The sequence below is a fragment of the Dendrobates tinctorius genome, unplaced genomic scaffold, assembly GCF_039654945.1.
Source record: "Dendrobates tinctorius isolate UK_male_01 unplaced genomic scaffold, ASM3965494v1 ptg000069l, whole genome shotgun sequence".
Taxonomy (NCBI): domain Eukaryota; kingdom Metazoa; phylum Chordata; class Amphibia; order Anura; family Dendrobatidae; genus Dendrobates; species Dendrobates tinctorius.
The window spans coordinates 33,242,851-33,254,935 of record NW_027361737.1 but is presented as its reverse complement, the minus strand read 5'-3'; the positions used below and the strand labels follow the sequence as shown (position 1 = coordinate 33,254,935).

Below are 12,085 nucleotides of genomic sequence, written 5' to 3'. Positions count from 1 at the left end.
AAAAAAAGGGTCAGAATTTTTTTTTATATATTTTTTCCTCATTTTCTCTGGGGCCTTAGGAGGGTTTTTTCTTTAATGGAGATTAAGCAATTGTCTGATCGTATTGAGCAGCTCGCTGCTGAAGTGCGGGGAATTTCCGCCTATCTCGCTCAATCATCTGCTGTTGAACCAAAAATCCCTACTCCTGTTGTGTTTTCTGGGGATCGGTCTAAATTTTTTAATTTTAAGAATTATTGTAAACTATTTCTTGCCTTGAAGCCTAACTCATCGGGGAGCTCTGTGCAGCAGGTTAAAATTGTCATCTCCTTGCTGCGCGGCGATCCCCAGGATTGGGCTTTTTCTCTGACACCTGGAGATCCTATTCTGACTAATGTGGACGCATTTTTTCAAGCCTTGGGGTTGTTGTATGATGAACCTAATGCTATCGATCAAGCTGAGAAAACCCTATTGGCATTGAACCAGGGTCAGGATTCTGCAGAGTTATACTGTCAAAAATTCTGAAAGTGGGCGGTCCTTACTACATGGAATGATGGTGCCTTAGCAGCGCTCTTTCGGAAGGGTTTGGCAGAAACCGTAAAAGATGTTATGGTGGGATTTCCTGTTCCCTCTGGTCTTGATGATTCTATATTAGCCATTCAAGTTGATCGGCGTTTACGTGAACATAAAACTACACGAGAGGCGTTGCCGCCTTTTGAACGAACGTCTGTACCCATGCAATGTGATAGCGTTTTGTCTAGGGTGCAACATCAGGAGTTTAGAAGGCGTAATAAGCTGTGTTTTTTCTGTGGAGACGCCTCTTATACTATTTCTGTCTGCCCTAAATGAGAAAAATGTTTTGCGCACACATTTGCTGTGGGTAGTGTACAACCTAAATTCCTTTTGGCAATTACTCTGATCTGCTCTTTGTCTACATTTCCCGCTAAGGCTTTTGTAGATTCAGGAGCAGCTTTGAATCTGATGGATGTAGACTAAACGTTGTGGTTTTCCCATGATACCCCTGCGGACTCCTATCCCTTTGAGGGGTATTGATGCTACTCCTTTGGCAGAGAATAAACCCCAGTTTTGGACCCAGGTGATAATGCAGGTCGCCCCGGACCACCAAGAAAATTGTAAATTTTTGGTGTTGCACAATTTGCATGACACTATTGTTCTGGGTTTTCCCTAGTTGCAAACTCATAATCCTGTTTTGGATTGGAAATCTGTGTCTGTGGTGAGTTGGGGTTGTCAGTGTGTTCTTTTTGACACTCCTGTTTTCTCCACCTCTCCCCAGTCTCATGATATTCCTGATTATTTGGCTGATTTTTCTGATGTATTTAGTGAGAGTAAGTCTGCGTCTTTGCCTCCTCATAGGAGTTATGACTGTGCAATTGAGTTAATGCCTGGGTGTAAATTTCCCAAGGGTCGACTTTTCAACTTATCGGTACCAGAACATGATGCTATGCGATCTTATATCAAAGAGTCGTTGGAGAAGGGTCATATTAGACCATCCTCTTCACCTTTAGATGCTGGGTTTTTTTTTGTGGCCAAGAAAGATGGTTCATTAAGGCCTTGTATTGACTATCGTTCCCTTAACAAAATCACTGTTAAATATCAGTACCCGTTACCAGTGATTTCTGATTTATTTTTCAGAGTTAAAAGTGCCTACTGGTTTACCAAGCTTGACCTCAGGGGGGCGTATAATCTTATTTGCATCAAGCAGGGGATGAATGGAATATGGCGTTTAATACTCCGGAGGGACATTTTGAGTACCTGGTGATGCCTTTTGGGCTCACTAATGCCCCTTCTGTCTTCAAATCTTTTATGAACGATATTTTCCGGGACCTTGTGGATAAGTTATCGATCATTTATCTGAATGATATTTTGATTTTTTCCAGTGATTGGGATTCTCATGTGGAACATGTTCGGACTGTGTTCCGGATTTTGAGGTAAAATTCCCTGTATGTTAAGGGATCGAAGTGCCTCCTTGGTGTACAGAGGATTTCATTTTTGGGATTTATTTTGTCGCTGTCGGCAATTGAAATGGACCCGGCCAAGGTACAGGCCATTTATGATTGGGTTCAGCCCACTTCTTTGAAGGCTCTCCAGAAGTTTTTGGGTTTTGCTAATTTCTATCGTAAATTTATAGGTAATTTTTCTGGTATTGTCAAACCACTGACTGATCTGACCAAAAAGGGCGCTGATGTGGTGAATTGGTCACCAGAGGCAGTCTCGGCATTTCAGGAGCTTAAGCGGAGATTCACTTCTGCTCCGGTTCTACGGCAACCTGATGTCTCAGTCCCATTTCAGGTGGAGGTAGATGCTTCTGAGATTGGTGCAGGAGCCGTTTTGTCGCAAAAAGATCTGGTGACTTTTAAAATGAATCCCTGTGCCTTCTTTTCTCGAAAATTCTCCCCATCTGAATGTAACTATAACGTGGGGAATCGGCAATTGTTGGCCATGAAGTGGGCCTTTGAAGAGTGGAGACATTGGTTGGAGGGAGCTAGACATCAAGTTGTGGTCCTCACCGACCACAAGAATTTGATTTATCTTGAATCAGCCAAACACTTGAATCCTAGACAGGCTAGGTGAGCCTTGTTTTTCACGCGTTTTAATTTTGTGGTCTCTTTTCTTCCGGGCACTAAGAATATTAAGGCGGACGCCCTTTTTAGGAGTTTCTTTGCGGATTCTCTTATTGTGACCGAGCCTACTACCATTCTAAATGAGGGTGTTGTTCTTTCCGCCATTTCACCCGATTTGAGACGTGCCCTGGAGGAATTTCAGGAGGACAAACCTGAACGTTGCCCTATGGGAAAATTGTATGTTCCTGACCAGTGGAGGAAGAGAGTAATGTCTGAAATTCATTGCTCCGCGTTGGCTGGACATCCAGGTATTTTTGGTACCAGAGATTTGCTGAGTCGGTCTTTTGGTGGCCTGCCTTATCTCGTGATGTCAGGAATTTTGTGCAGTCCTGTGGGACTTGATCTCGGTCTAAACTCTGTTCTCGTTCTAGTGGGTTGTTGATGCCCCTGCCGGTGCCCAAGAGGCCATGGACCCATATCTCAATGGATTTTATTTCTGATCTTCCTGTCTCTCAGAGAATGACTGTTATCTGGGTGATTTGTGATAGATTTTCTAAGATGATCCATCTTCTTCAGAGTTGTTGCCCTTGTTTTTACAACAGGTGGTTCGGTTGCATGGGATTCCTGAGAACATTGTGTCGGACAGAGGAGTCCAGTTTGTTTCCAGAGTTTGGAGAGCTTTTTGTTCCAAACTGGGAATCCAGTTATCTTTCTCCTCCTCATTTCATCCTCAGACCAATGGGCAGACTGAGAGAACAAACCAGACTTTGGAGTCCTATTTTAGATGTTTTATATCTGCTGATCAGGATGACTGGGTCTCATTTTTGCCCTTGGCCGAATTCACGCTGAACAATAGAGCTAGTTCAGCCACTTTGATGTTGCCCTTTTTCTGTAACTTTGGGTTTCATCCTCGATTTTCTTCGGGGCAAGTGGAATCTTCGACCTGCCCAAGTGTGGACACTGTGTTAGAGAGAATGCAGCAGATTTGGGACCAAGTGGTGGATAAGTTGTCCCTCTCTCAGGAAAAAGCCCAACGGTTTTCCAAACGGCATAGGACCATTGGTCCCCGGTTTAAAGTGGGTGATATGGTTTGGTTGTCGTCAAAGAATATTCCTATGAAGGTTGCGTCTCCAAAGTTCAAGCCAAGATTCATTGGACCTTATAAGATTTTTGAGATTCTTAATCCTGTTTCTTTTCGTTTGGCTCTTCTAGTTACGTTTAAGATCCATAATGTGTTTCATAAATCTCTGTTGAAGAGGTTTGTGGAGCCAGTAGTTCCTAAGGAGGCGTCTCCTGACCCTGTATTGGTTAAAGGCAATGTGGAATATGAGGTAGAGAAAATATTGGATTCTTGTTTGGCTAGACGGAGACTCCAGTACTTGGTCAAATGGAAGGGTTATGGCCAGGAGGATAATTCTTGGGTCTCTGCTTCTGACATTCATGCCGATAGATTGGTTCGTGCTTTTCACCGGGCCCATCCTGATCGGCCTGGTGGCGTGGATGAGGGTTCGGTGACCCCTCCTCAAGGGGGTACTGTTGTGAATTCACTTTCTGGCCTACCTCTGGTTACTAGTGAAGGTAGTGGAGCTGGTTATATTGACAGAGGGGTCGCGAGTTCTTTTTCCGGGCTCCCTCTGGTGGTTACTGGAGGTAATGGAGCTGATCTAATTAACAGAGGCCTGCCACCTGATAATGAGGAGGATGACTGGAGATCTGGAGTTTCTGACTGGATTTAAGACAACCGACTCCCTCTATCCCTGCTGGTGATTTTTTCCTGCCTCCTGAGGTCTTAGTTTCCAGCTCAGTCCCTGCATGCTCAGCTAAGTGTTCTTTTGCTATTATTTATTGTTCACATTTGATCTGGTTTTGTCTATTTCAGTTTTGTGTGGTCAGCCAGCTCCGGCTGGGGCTGTGCTGAATTTCCATCCTTATGTTACTGCTTGTGCCAGTTTGTTTTTGTCCCTTATTAGATTGGCCTCTTTTTGCTCTGATTTTAGAATATACCAGAGTGCTGATATAGTGGGCAAAGTATAGTGACTTCAGTATTTTTCTATCAGAGGTGTTGGGCATTTTTTGCAGGGTTTTTTGCGTGATTGCAGACAGAATCTTTCCTTTCCTGTCCTGTCTAGTTAGTGTGGGCCCCATCGTTTGCGCAGTCTATTTTTCTACCTGCGTTTGTGTTTTCATCTTGTCTCACCTTCAATATATGTTTGGGGGCTATCTATTCCTTTGGGGTCTGCTCTGGGACAGTTTAGATTCCCCCTTTCTTGCTTTAGGCTTATTTAGTTCTCCGGCTGTGTCGAGGCATCTAGGATCATCATAGGTACGCTCCACGGCTACTGCTAGTTGTGTGGATAGGATCAGGGGTCTGCAATCTGCTTAGTTACCAACCTCTCTGGTTTTCTGTGGCTTAGCTTGGTCTTGCTTTCCTCCTCGGTGACCCAATCATAACAACCGCTCATGTGATCTGAGGGTGTCCATGACACCCTGACACTATATTCTATCGGGCCAATACATAAAAAATCTTGCGCAGATATGTTTTTTTGGCCTCAGTAATCAGAAAACATGACTCCCCATCCATGTCATTATTAGACAAATTTACGGGGGTCATAGATAGAAAGAAAGATCCCAGCTAATCGGCAAATATTCCAATGCTGAGTTAACCCCACAATAACACCATTAAAAATCTTCGGCAAGTGTCCAGGATTGCAGAGCGGCGCTGGAAGAAAACAAATTCGCAAGATGACTTCACCACATTCAAACAGGCAACACTCGATTTCAAATCTGCCCTCACCTCTGCTAAACAGGCCTACTTCACAACCCTCGTATCTTCCCTATCTTACAACCCAAAACATTAATTCAAAACTTTTAACTCCCTCCTCCGCCCACCACTGCCTCCTCCAACCTCCCTCATCTCTGCCGAGTACTTTGCCACACACTTCAAAAACAAGATTGACCAAACAAGGCAAGTCTTCATCACTCAACCACCACAACCCCTTTGTATACCAGACCAATGCCCAAACCCCATAACCTCACTCTCCAACATCACTGAAGGCCAGCTTAATCGCATCTTCTCCAAATCGCACCTCACAACCTGTGCACTGGATCCCATCCCATCCCACCTCCTCCCCAACCTCACCACCACACTTATCCCATCCCTAACCCACCTCTTCATCCTATCACTAACGTCCGGTACCTTCCCTTCTGCTTTCAAGCATGCCACAATCACGCCTATCCTTAAAAAGCCAACCCTCGACCCAACCGCTATGTCCAGCTATCGCCCAATATCATTGCTTCCATTCGCTTCCAAACTCCTGGAACAGAATGTCCACGCTGAACTTTCCTCCCACCTATCATCTAACTTGCTCCTTGACAATCTACAATCTGGTTTCCGCCCCCATCACTCCACTGAGACAGCCCTGACCAAAATTACTAATGACCTACTTACAGCCAAATCAAATGGACAATACTCTATACTCCTGCTTCTAGACCTGTCCTCTGCATTTGACACAGTTGACCACTGCCTCCTACTACAGATCCTCTCCTCCTTCGGCATCAAAGGCCTTTCCCTATCCTGGATCTCCTCATACCTTTCCAACTGCACATTCAGTGTCTCCCACTCCCACACCACCTCCTCATCCCACCCTCTCTCTATTGGAGTCCCCCAAGGCTCTGTTTTAGGACCCCTACTCTTCTCAATCTATACACTTGGTCTGGGGCAAGTCCCACGGATTCCACTACCACCTTTATGCTGATGACACTCAGATCTACCTCTCTGGTCCAGACGTCACCTCTCTGCTGTCCAGAATCCCAGAGTGTCTATCAGCCATATTCTCCTTCTTCTCCTCTCGCTTCCTTTAACTCAATGTAGACAAATCTGAACTCATCATCTTTCCTCCATCTCACAGATCTTCTTTACCCGACCTAGCTATAACAATTAATGACATCACACTTTCCCCAGTACCAGAAGTCCGCTGCCTCGGAGTAACCTTTGACTCTGCCCTGTCCTTCAAACCGCACATCCAAGCTCTTTCTACCTCCTGTCGCCTCCAGCTCAAAAATATTTCCAGAATCCATCCTTTCCTCAACCCTCAATCTACTAAAATGCTTGTGCATGCCCTCATCATCTCCCGCCTCGACTACTGCAACATCCTTTTCTGTGGTCTCCCTGCTAACACCCTCGCACCTCTCCAGTCCATCCTTAACTCTGCCACCCGACTAATTCATCTCTCTCCTCGCTACTCCTCCGCTTCTCCCCTCTGCAAATCTCTTCAGTGGCTCCCATTCCCTCAGCGTATCCAGTTCAAATTACTAATACTGACCTACAAGGCCATCTATAACCTGTCTCCCCCATATGTCTCTGAACTAATCTCCCGATACCTTCCCTCAGGTAATCTCCGGTCCTCCCAAGACCTCCTTCTGTCCTCCACACTTATTCACTCCTCACCCAACCGCCTCCAAGACTTCTCCCGAATAGCCCCTATTCTCTGTAATTCTTTGCCCCAACAAGTCCGACTATCAACCACATTTGGATCCTTCAGACGGAACCTGAAAACCCACCGCTTCAAGAAAGCCTACAGCCTGCAATGACCCCGCTACCTCCTTCTCTCTCACCACTACTGGTGATATCACCTCAACCAACACCGGAACTGCTGCAACCCACCAACCTACTGTCTCCTTCCCCACCATCCTGTAGCATGTAAGCTCGAAAGGGCAGGGTCCTCTCTCCACTCTGTATCAGTCTGTCATTGTTAGTTTGTTTGCTGTAAGTGATATCTGTAATTTGTATGTAACCCCTTCTCATGTACAGCACCATGGAATCAATGGAGTTATATAAATAAATAATAATAACCCTAAAATGGACATTTTGCAGCCACTTCCATAACCAGATCACTATACATCATATCAAAAATGGAAGTCATGTGGATGGGGAGTCATGTTTTCTGATTACTGAGGCCGAATATACATATCTGCGCAAGATTTTTTGATGCATTCGCCCGGTAGAATATAGCGTCAGGTTGTCATGGACACCCTCAGATCACGTGAGCGGCGTTATGAGGACGCTTTATCCCGGAGATCGGATGTGACGCCACTGGCCGTAGGCCGAGCCCAGAAAGTGGGGCAAGTGGCTAGATGAGGAACCATTACATAGGAGAAACTGGAAGTGTCGCACCCGGCGTCCGGAAACGACAGGATGCCGCAATGTGTTTGTACATTTATAAGGCAAGTGAAGGAGGAATCTGCGCGCGATGTCTCATAGATGAATGTTACTACTCCCATGATGAGTCCTGATAAGATGAAACACATTGGGAGATGCAGTCTGGGATAAAGCCATCCAGATTAATACGAGCAGGAGAACATGCTAAGGCTGGGGGCCCCCTTTACTTAAGCGCATATACAGGCATCGGTGCATAGGACCACCATCCCTGAGATAAGTACAATGACATGTTTATGGCTCACCGTGAGAGAATGTGATAAATGCAGTATGAAGGGGGAATGTGATTTATCCCAATTTACTGTGCTCCATAGGTGTTATGTATGTTACATTGACTTATATTAATGAGACTCTAACTAATGTTCCTACACTGAGAATTAGGAACATATTGAAAATGCCTTATGTTTTGTAGGGCCATATTCTGCTGATTATAAGGATCCAGGGTGGAAGCTGGATTTATTCTACAGGCATACCATTGATTTTCTAAAAATGAGTTTGGTTGAGGGGGGCGTGGCCTGGACTGCAATGGAGTAAGAGGTGCAGCCCGAGAGCTCCTGATACAGCCTTTCTAAATCAACATCCATCAACCAGGAAGGACCCATCCTGACCAATTCTACAGTGAAAGAATCCTCAACGGCTATCACAGACCTACTTTGAAACCCCCATTGATTGTAATTCAGGAGAAATTAGAACTGCAAGGCCTGACCTCATTTCTGAGGCCTACTGAGGCCTACTAGGCCTACCGGTCCTATCTCTACCAAGACTGTCCCCTCCAAGACTATCCGTGGACTAATCTATCCCCACAGAATTCCCTGACGGGTGCCTTTCACAGAAGGGCTCATCTGGCCCAGGGAAAAACTATTATAGCCCCTGTCTCCCTGTTCCTGTCGGCCCACCTCTCCGGCCCGCACCGCGGCTCCTTCAAGTTACATCGCAGCAAAGAACAGCGAAAGAGGGGCCCCCGGTGCTCCCCAAGAAGGTGCCGGTACTCAAATTTACTCCTACTACTATCCCCAGTAAGAACCGCCGCGGCTGTTTCTTTTATTACATTGCCGCCTCAGCCAAACGAGTTTCCTTCCTACTGCGCATGTGCAACAGCCCCGCACCCGGGCTGATAACTCCGAGGCGACAGGGACAATAGCGGCAACCGGAGTACTGTTATTAATTCCTCCACAACCTCCGCTGACTTCGAAAAACCCCGTGGTCCCTACCCGCACTCAAAATCATTTCCTCCCACTAACCGGGACCCCCCACTGACCATCGGGAGTGAGGAAGAAATAAGGAGAATCTGCTGCCGCGGCTAGGAGGCTAATTATACAAGCCGGCGCACAGGCGCATTAGCCACAACTCCGCCTGTCATCCCCGTCTGCCGCGGGTAATTGTAATAAAAAGGAGGCTAAAACATTACCGCTCCCAACTCCTTCAGATCCCGGGGATCCTTCCCTCCTCGCTGGACATCAGTGGAGAGCCACCCGGGTTGTCTGCAGCCTCCAGTGTCCCGACATCAGAGCGGAGTTCACCGCTGACTAAGAGATACCTCAGTGCGCAGGCGCGCACACTCCTTACGCCAATTGCGTAGCTTACGTTACCCGGCTGCGCAAAAAACGTAGCTTAGGAAAAGGAAAAAAAAAAAAATGAGCCAGAATAAATCAAATAATGTTAAACAAACCAAAATTCCGGCCCCCTCGGCCCCCTTATCCCCTAAAGGGGGTGGAGACAAGGGGGGCAAATCTCATCCGGCCTCGGACAAAGTCAACACGATCAGCCCCACTAGATCCAGGACCCCACATAAAATCGCTCCCAATATTGACACTTCTGTCTCCACAAAAAGAAGGAACCCAGGAGCCCGAAACGAGAGATTCGCACCTCTAATCGACCATAAAGAAGACTCCGATAATGATTCATGGGCCTCATCTCCGAATTCCAGCCCAGCAAAATCCAAACCAAAACTGGACTCCCTTGACAAAGCAAACCTTGACTCTATTGAGCTATATATGACCTCCTTGGCTGAAAAAATAAATAATAATCTCAAAATTACCCTGGAAGCCACCCTCGAATCTCAAATGAAAATCTTCCAATCTACATTTGAATCTTTTAACAAAAAATTAGAAACCCTCGAATCCAGGATTGTCACAGTAGAAAAGAAATCCGAGGAGTCAACTAACGAGAGTCACCAAATCAGAACCGAGATCACCCAATTGAAACACAAGCTGGCAGACCTAGAAGATCATAGCAGAAGAAACAATATAAAAATAAGAGGGATTCCAGAATCCGTTACCTCTTCCAAACTAGAAGACTATGTCCAAAAAGTCTTCAAAAAAATCGAACCGACTCTCTCAACCCATGATACTATCATTGACAGAATACACAGACTACCAAAACCGGCTCACCTACCTAAAGACACCCCAAGAGACACAATCCTTCGAATCCATTTTTTCCACACCAAAGAACGAATCCAAAATAACATCAGAGATAATGGAGGCTTCCCAGACCCATATTCCCATCTCAAGATCTTTACAGACCTCTCAAAGCACACCATAGAAGGAAGAAAAGCTTTTCAAGATATCACCATCCCCTTGAGAGACAATAATATTCAATACAAATGGGGCTTCCCCCTTAAACTCCTGGTCCTCCACAATGGCAAAACCACAGTCCTTTCCTCCATAGAAGAAGGCCACAGATTTTTGAAATCAATGAACATCAAGCCCAGGAACAGACCGGCTTCATCCCAAGACTTCAAGACTCCGACCTGATCACCCGAGCGGTCTTAACCACCACAAGACTTTTTTCTTTCTTCCTCTTATTTAGTAGGCCACACAGTATTTACCTTTTGGGCCACTAATTTTGTCATCATCATTTAAATTGCAAAGATGGACTGCAGATTCTTTTTTCCTGTCAAGTGCCCTACTTGGCTGGGATGTTGGTTTTTTCCTTTTAAAGGTTGTTTTCGGGATTTTCTCCCACGGACTTTCCACCGAGTTAGAGAAGAGTTTGCCTAGGCAACCTTCTCCTGGTGGTCCCCCCCTGAGTTGAGCAGAGTTCGTCGCAGAAATCTGCTCCTGTTGGTCCATATAAGATAATTCTGACCAAATTTGCTACAAATTTGTCTAATTTGTCTTGTTTTTTCCATTATATTGTGTTTCAGTTGCAGCCAATTCAACCTCAACTTTATCCATCCGTGCCTAAACTTCTTCGTCAGCCACAACCCAACCGAGTTCAACAGCATCACAGGTACCTTCACAACCACAAAACACCACTCTGACAATGAAAATAAACCTGGCCACGTACAACGTCAGGGGTTTGAACAGCCCTAGGAAGCGCCATGTAATACATTACGAGGCCAACAGGCTGGGCTCTGATGTTGTATGTCTTCAGGAAACGAAATTTAAAAGAGAGGCCCACCCCAACTTTTCCCACAAAAACTTTCCCCACATATATGAATCTTCGGGAGTTAAAAAAAAGGCAGGAGTTCTTACTATGATAAAAAATTCCATCAACTTTAAATTCATAGAAGAACTAAGAGATGAGAAAGGCCATTACCACATTCTAGTTTGCAATATCAATAACTCAACTGTCACTATTGTGAACGTCTATGTCCCCACCACAGGTCAATTCAGATTCTTAAACAAACTTCTAAAGAAAATCAACCTAATAAAAAAGGGTTCTTTAATATTCGCGGGAGATTTTAACATGGTCCCAAACGGAAAACTGGATTCCTCAGCCCCCAATAGACACAAGGCAGAAACACTAAACAACTGGATATATCACAATGAATTCTTCGACACATTTCGTTCCATAAACACGACTTCAATTGAGTACACTCACTTTTCAGATGTCCATCACACTGCTTCTCGTATTGACCTAATTTTAACCGATGTCTTTTCACTCCCCAAATTTACTTCCATTTCTATCCGCCCTAAAACGATCTCTGATCACGCTCCAGTAGTAGCTACATTCACCCTCGGCCCTGCTACCAACCAACAATTTTTATGGAAGTGTAACTCTTCTTTAATTAATATCCCACATTATAATGCAGAGATTACTACAGCCCTCCTAAATTACTTCAAAGAGAACAATACTGAACTTTCTAACTCTTTTACCCTGTGGAATGCCCACAAAGCTGTTCTAAGAGGCATCCTAATTAGAATATCCTCGAGACACAAAAGGGCAAATAGAGAGAAAATAACAGATCTCCAGTATCAAATCAAAACTAAAGAATCAATGATAACTGACAACGCAAATTCGGGTTCAGTTGTACGTTCGGAACTCCTCAAATTACGACAAGAGCTTAAAGCCCTGATATTCTCGTTCC

The 12,085-nt window shown here is 45.1% G+C and overlaps 1 long non-coding RNA gene across 2 annotated transcripts in view; it reads left to right on the top strand.

The window, feature by feature from the left end:
* The window catches only part of LOC141095378 (uncharacterized), a 110,197-nt gene that overhangs the window by 94,952 nt on the left and 3,160 nt on the right, over positions 1-12,085 (top strand). For both annotated transcript variants that reach the window (XR_012233369.1, XR_012233368.1), the window contains one exon: positions 10,919-11,004. This is a non-coding gene — a long non-coding RNA (uncharacterized lncRNA). The remainder of the gene's footprint in view (positions 1-10,918; positions 11,005-12,085) is intronic.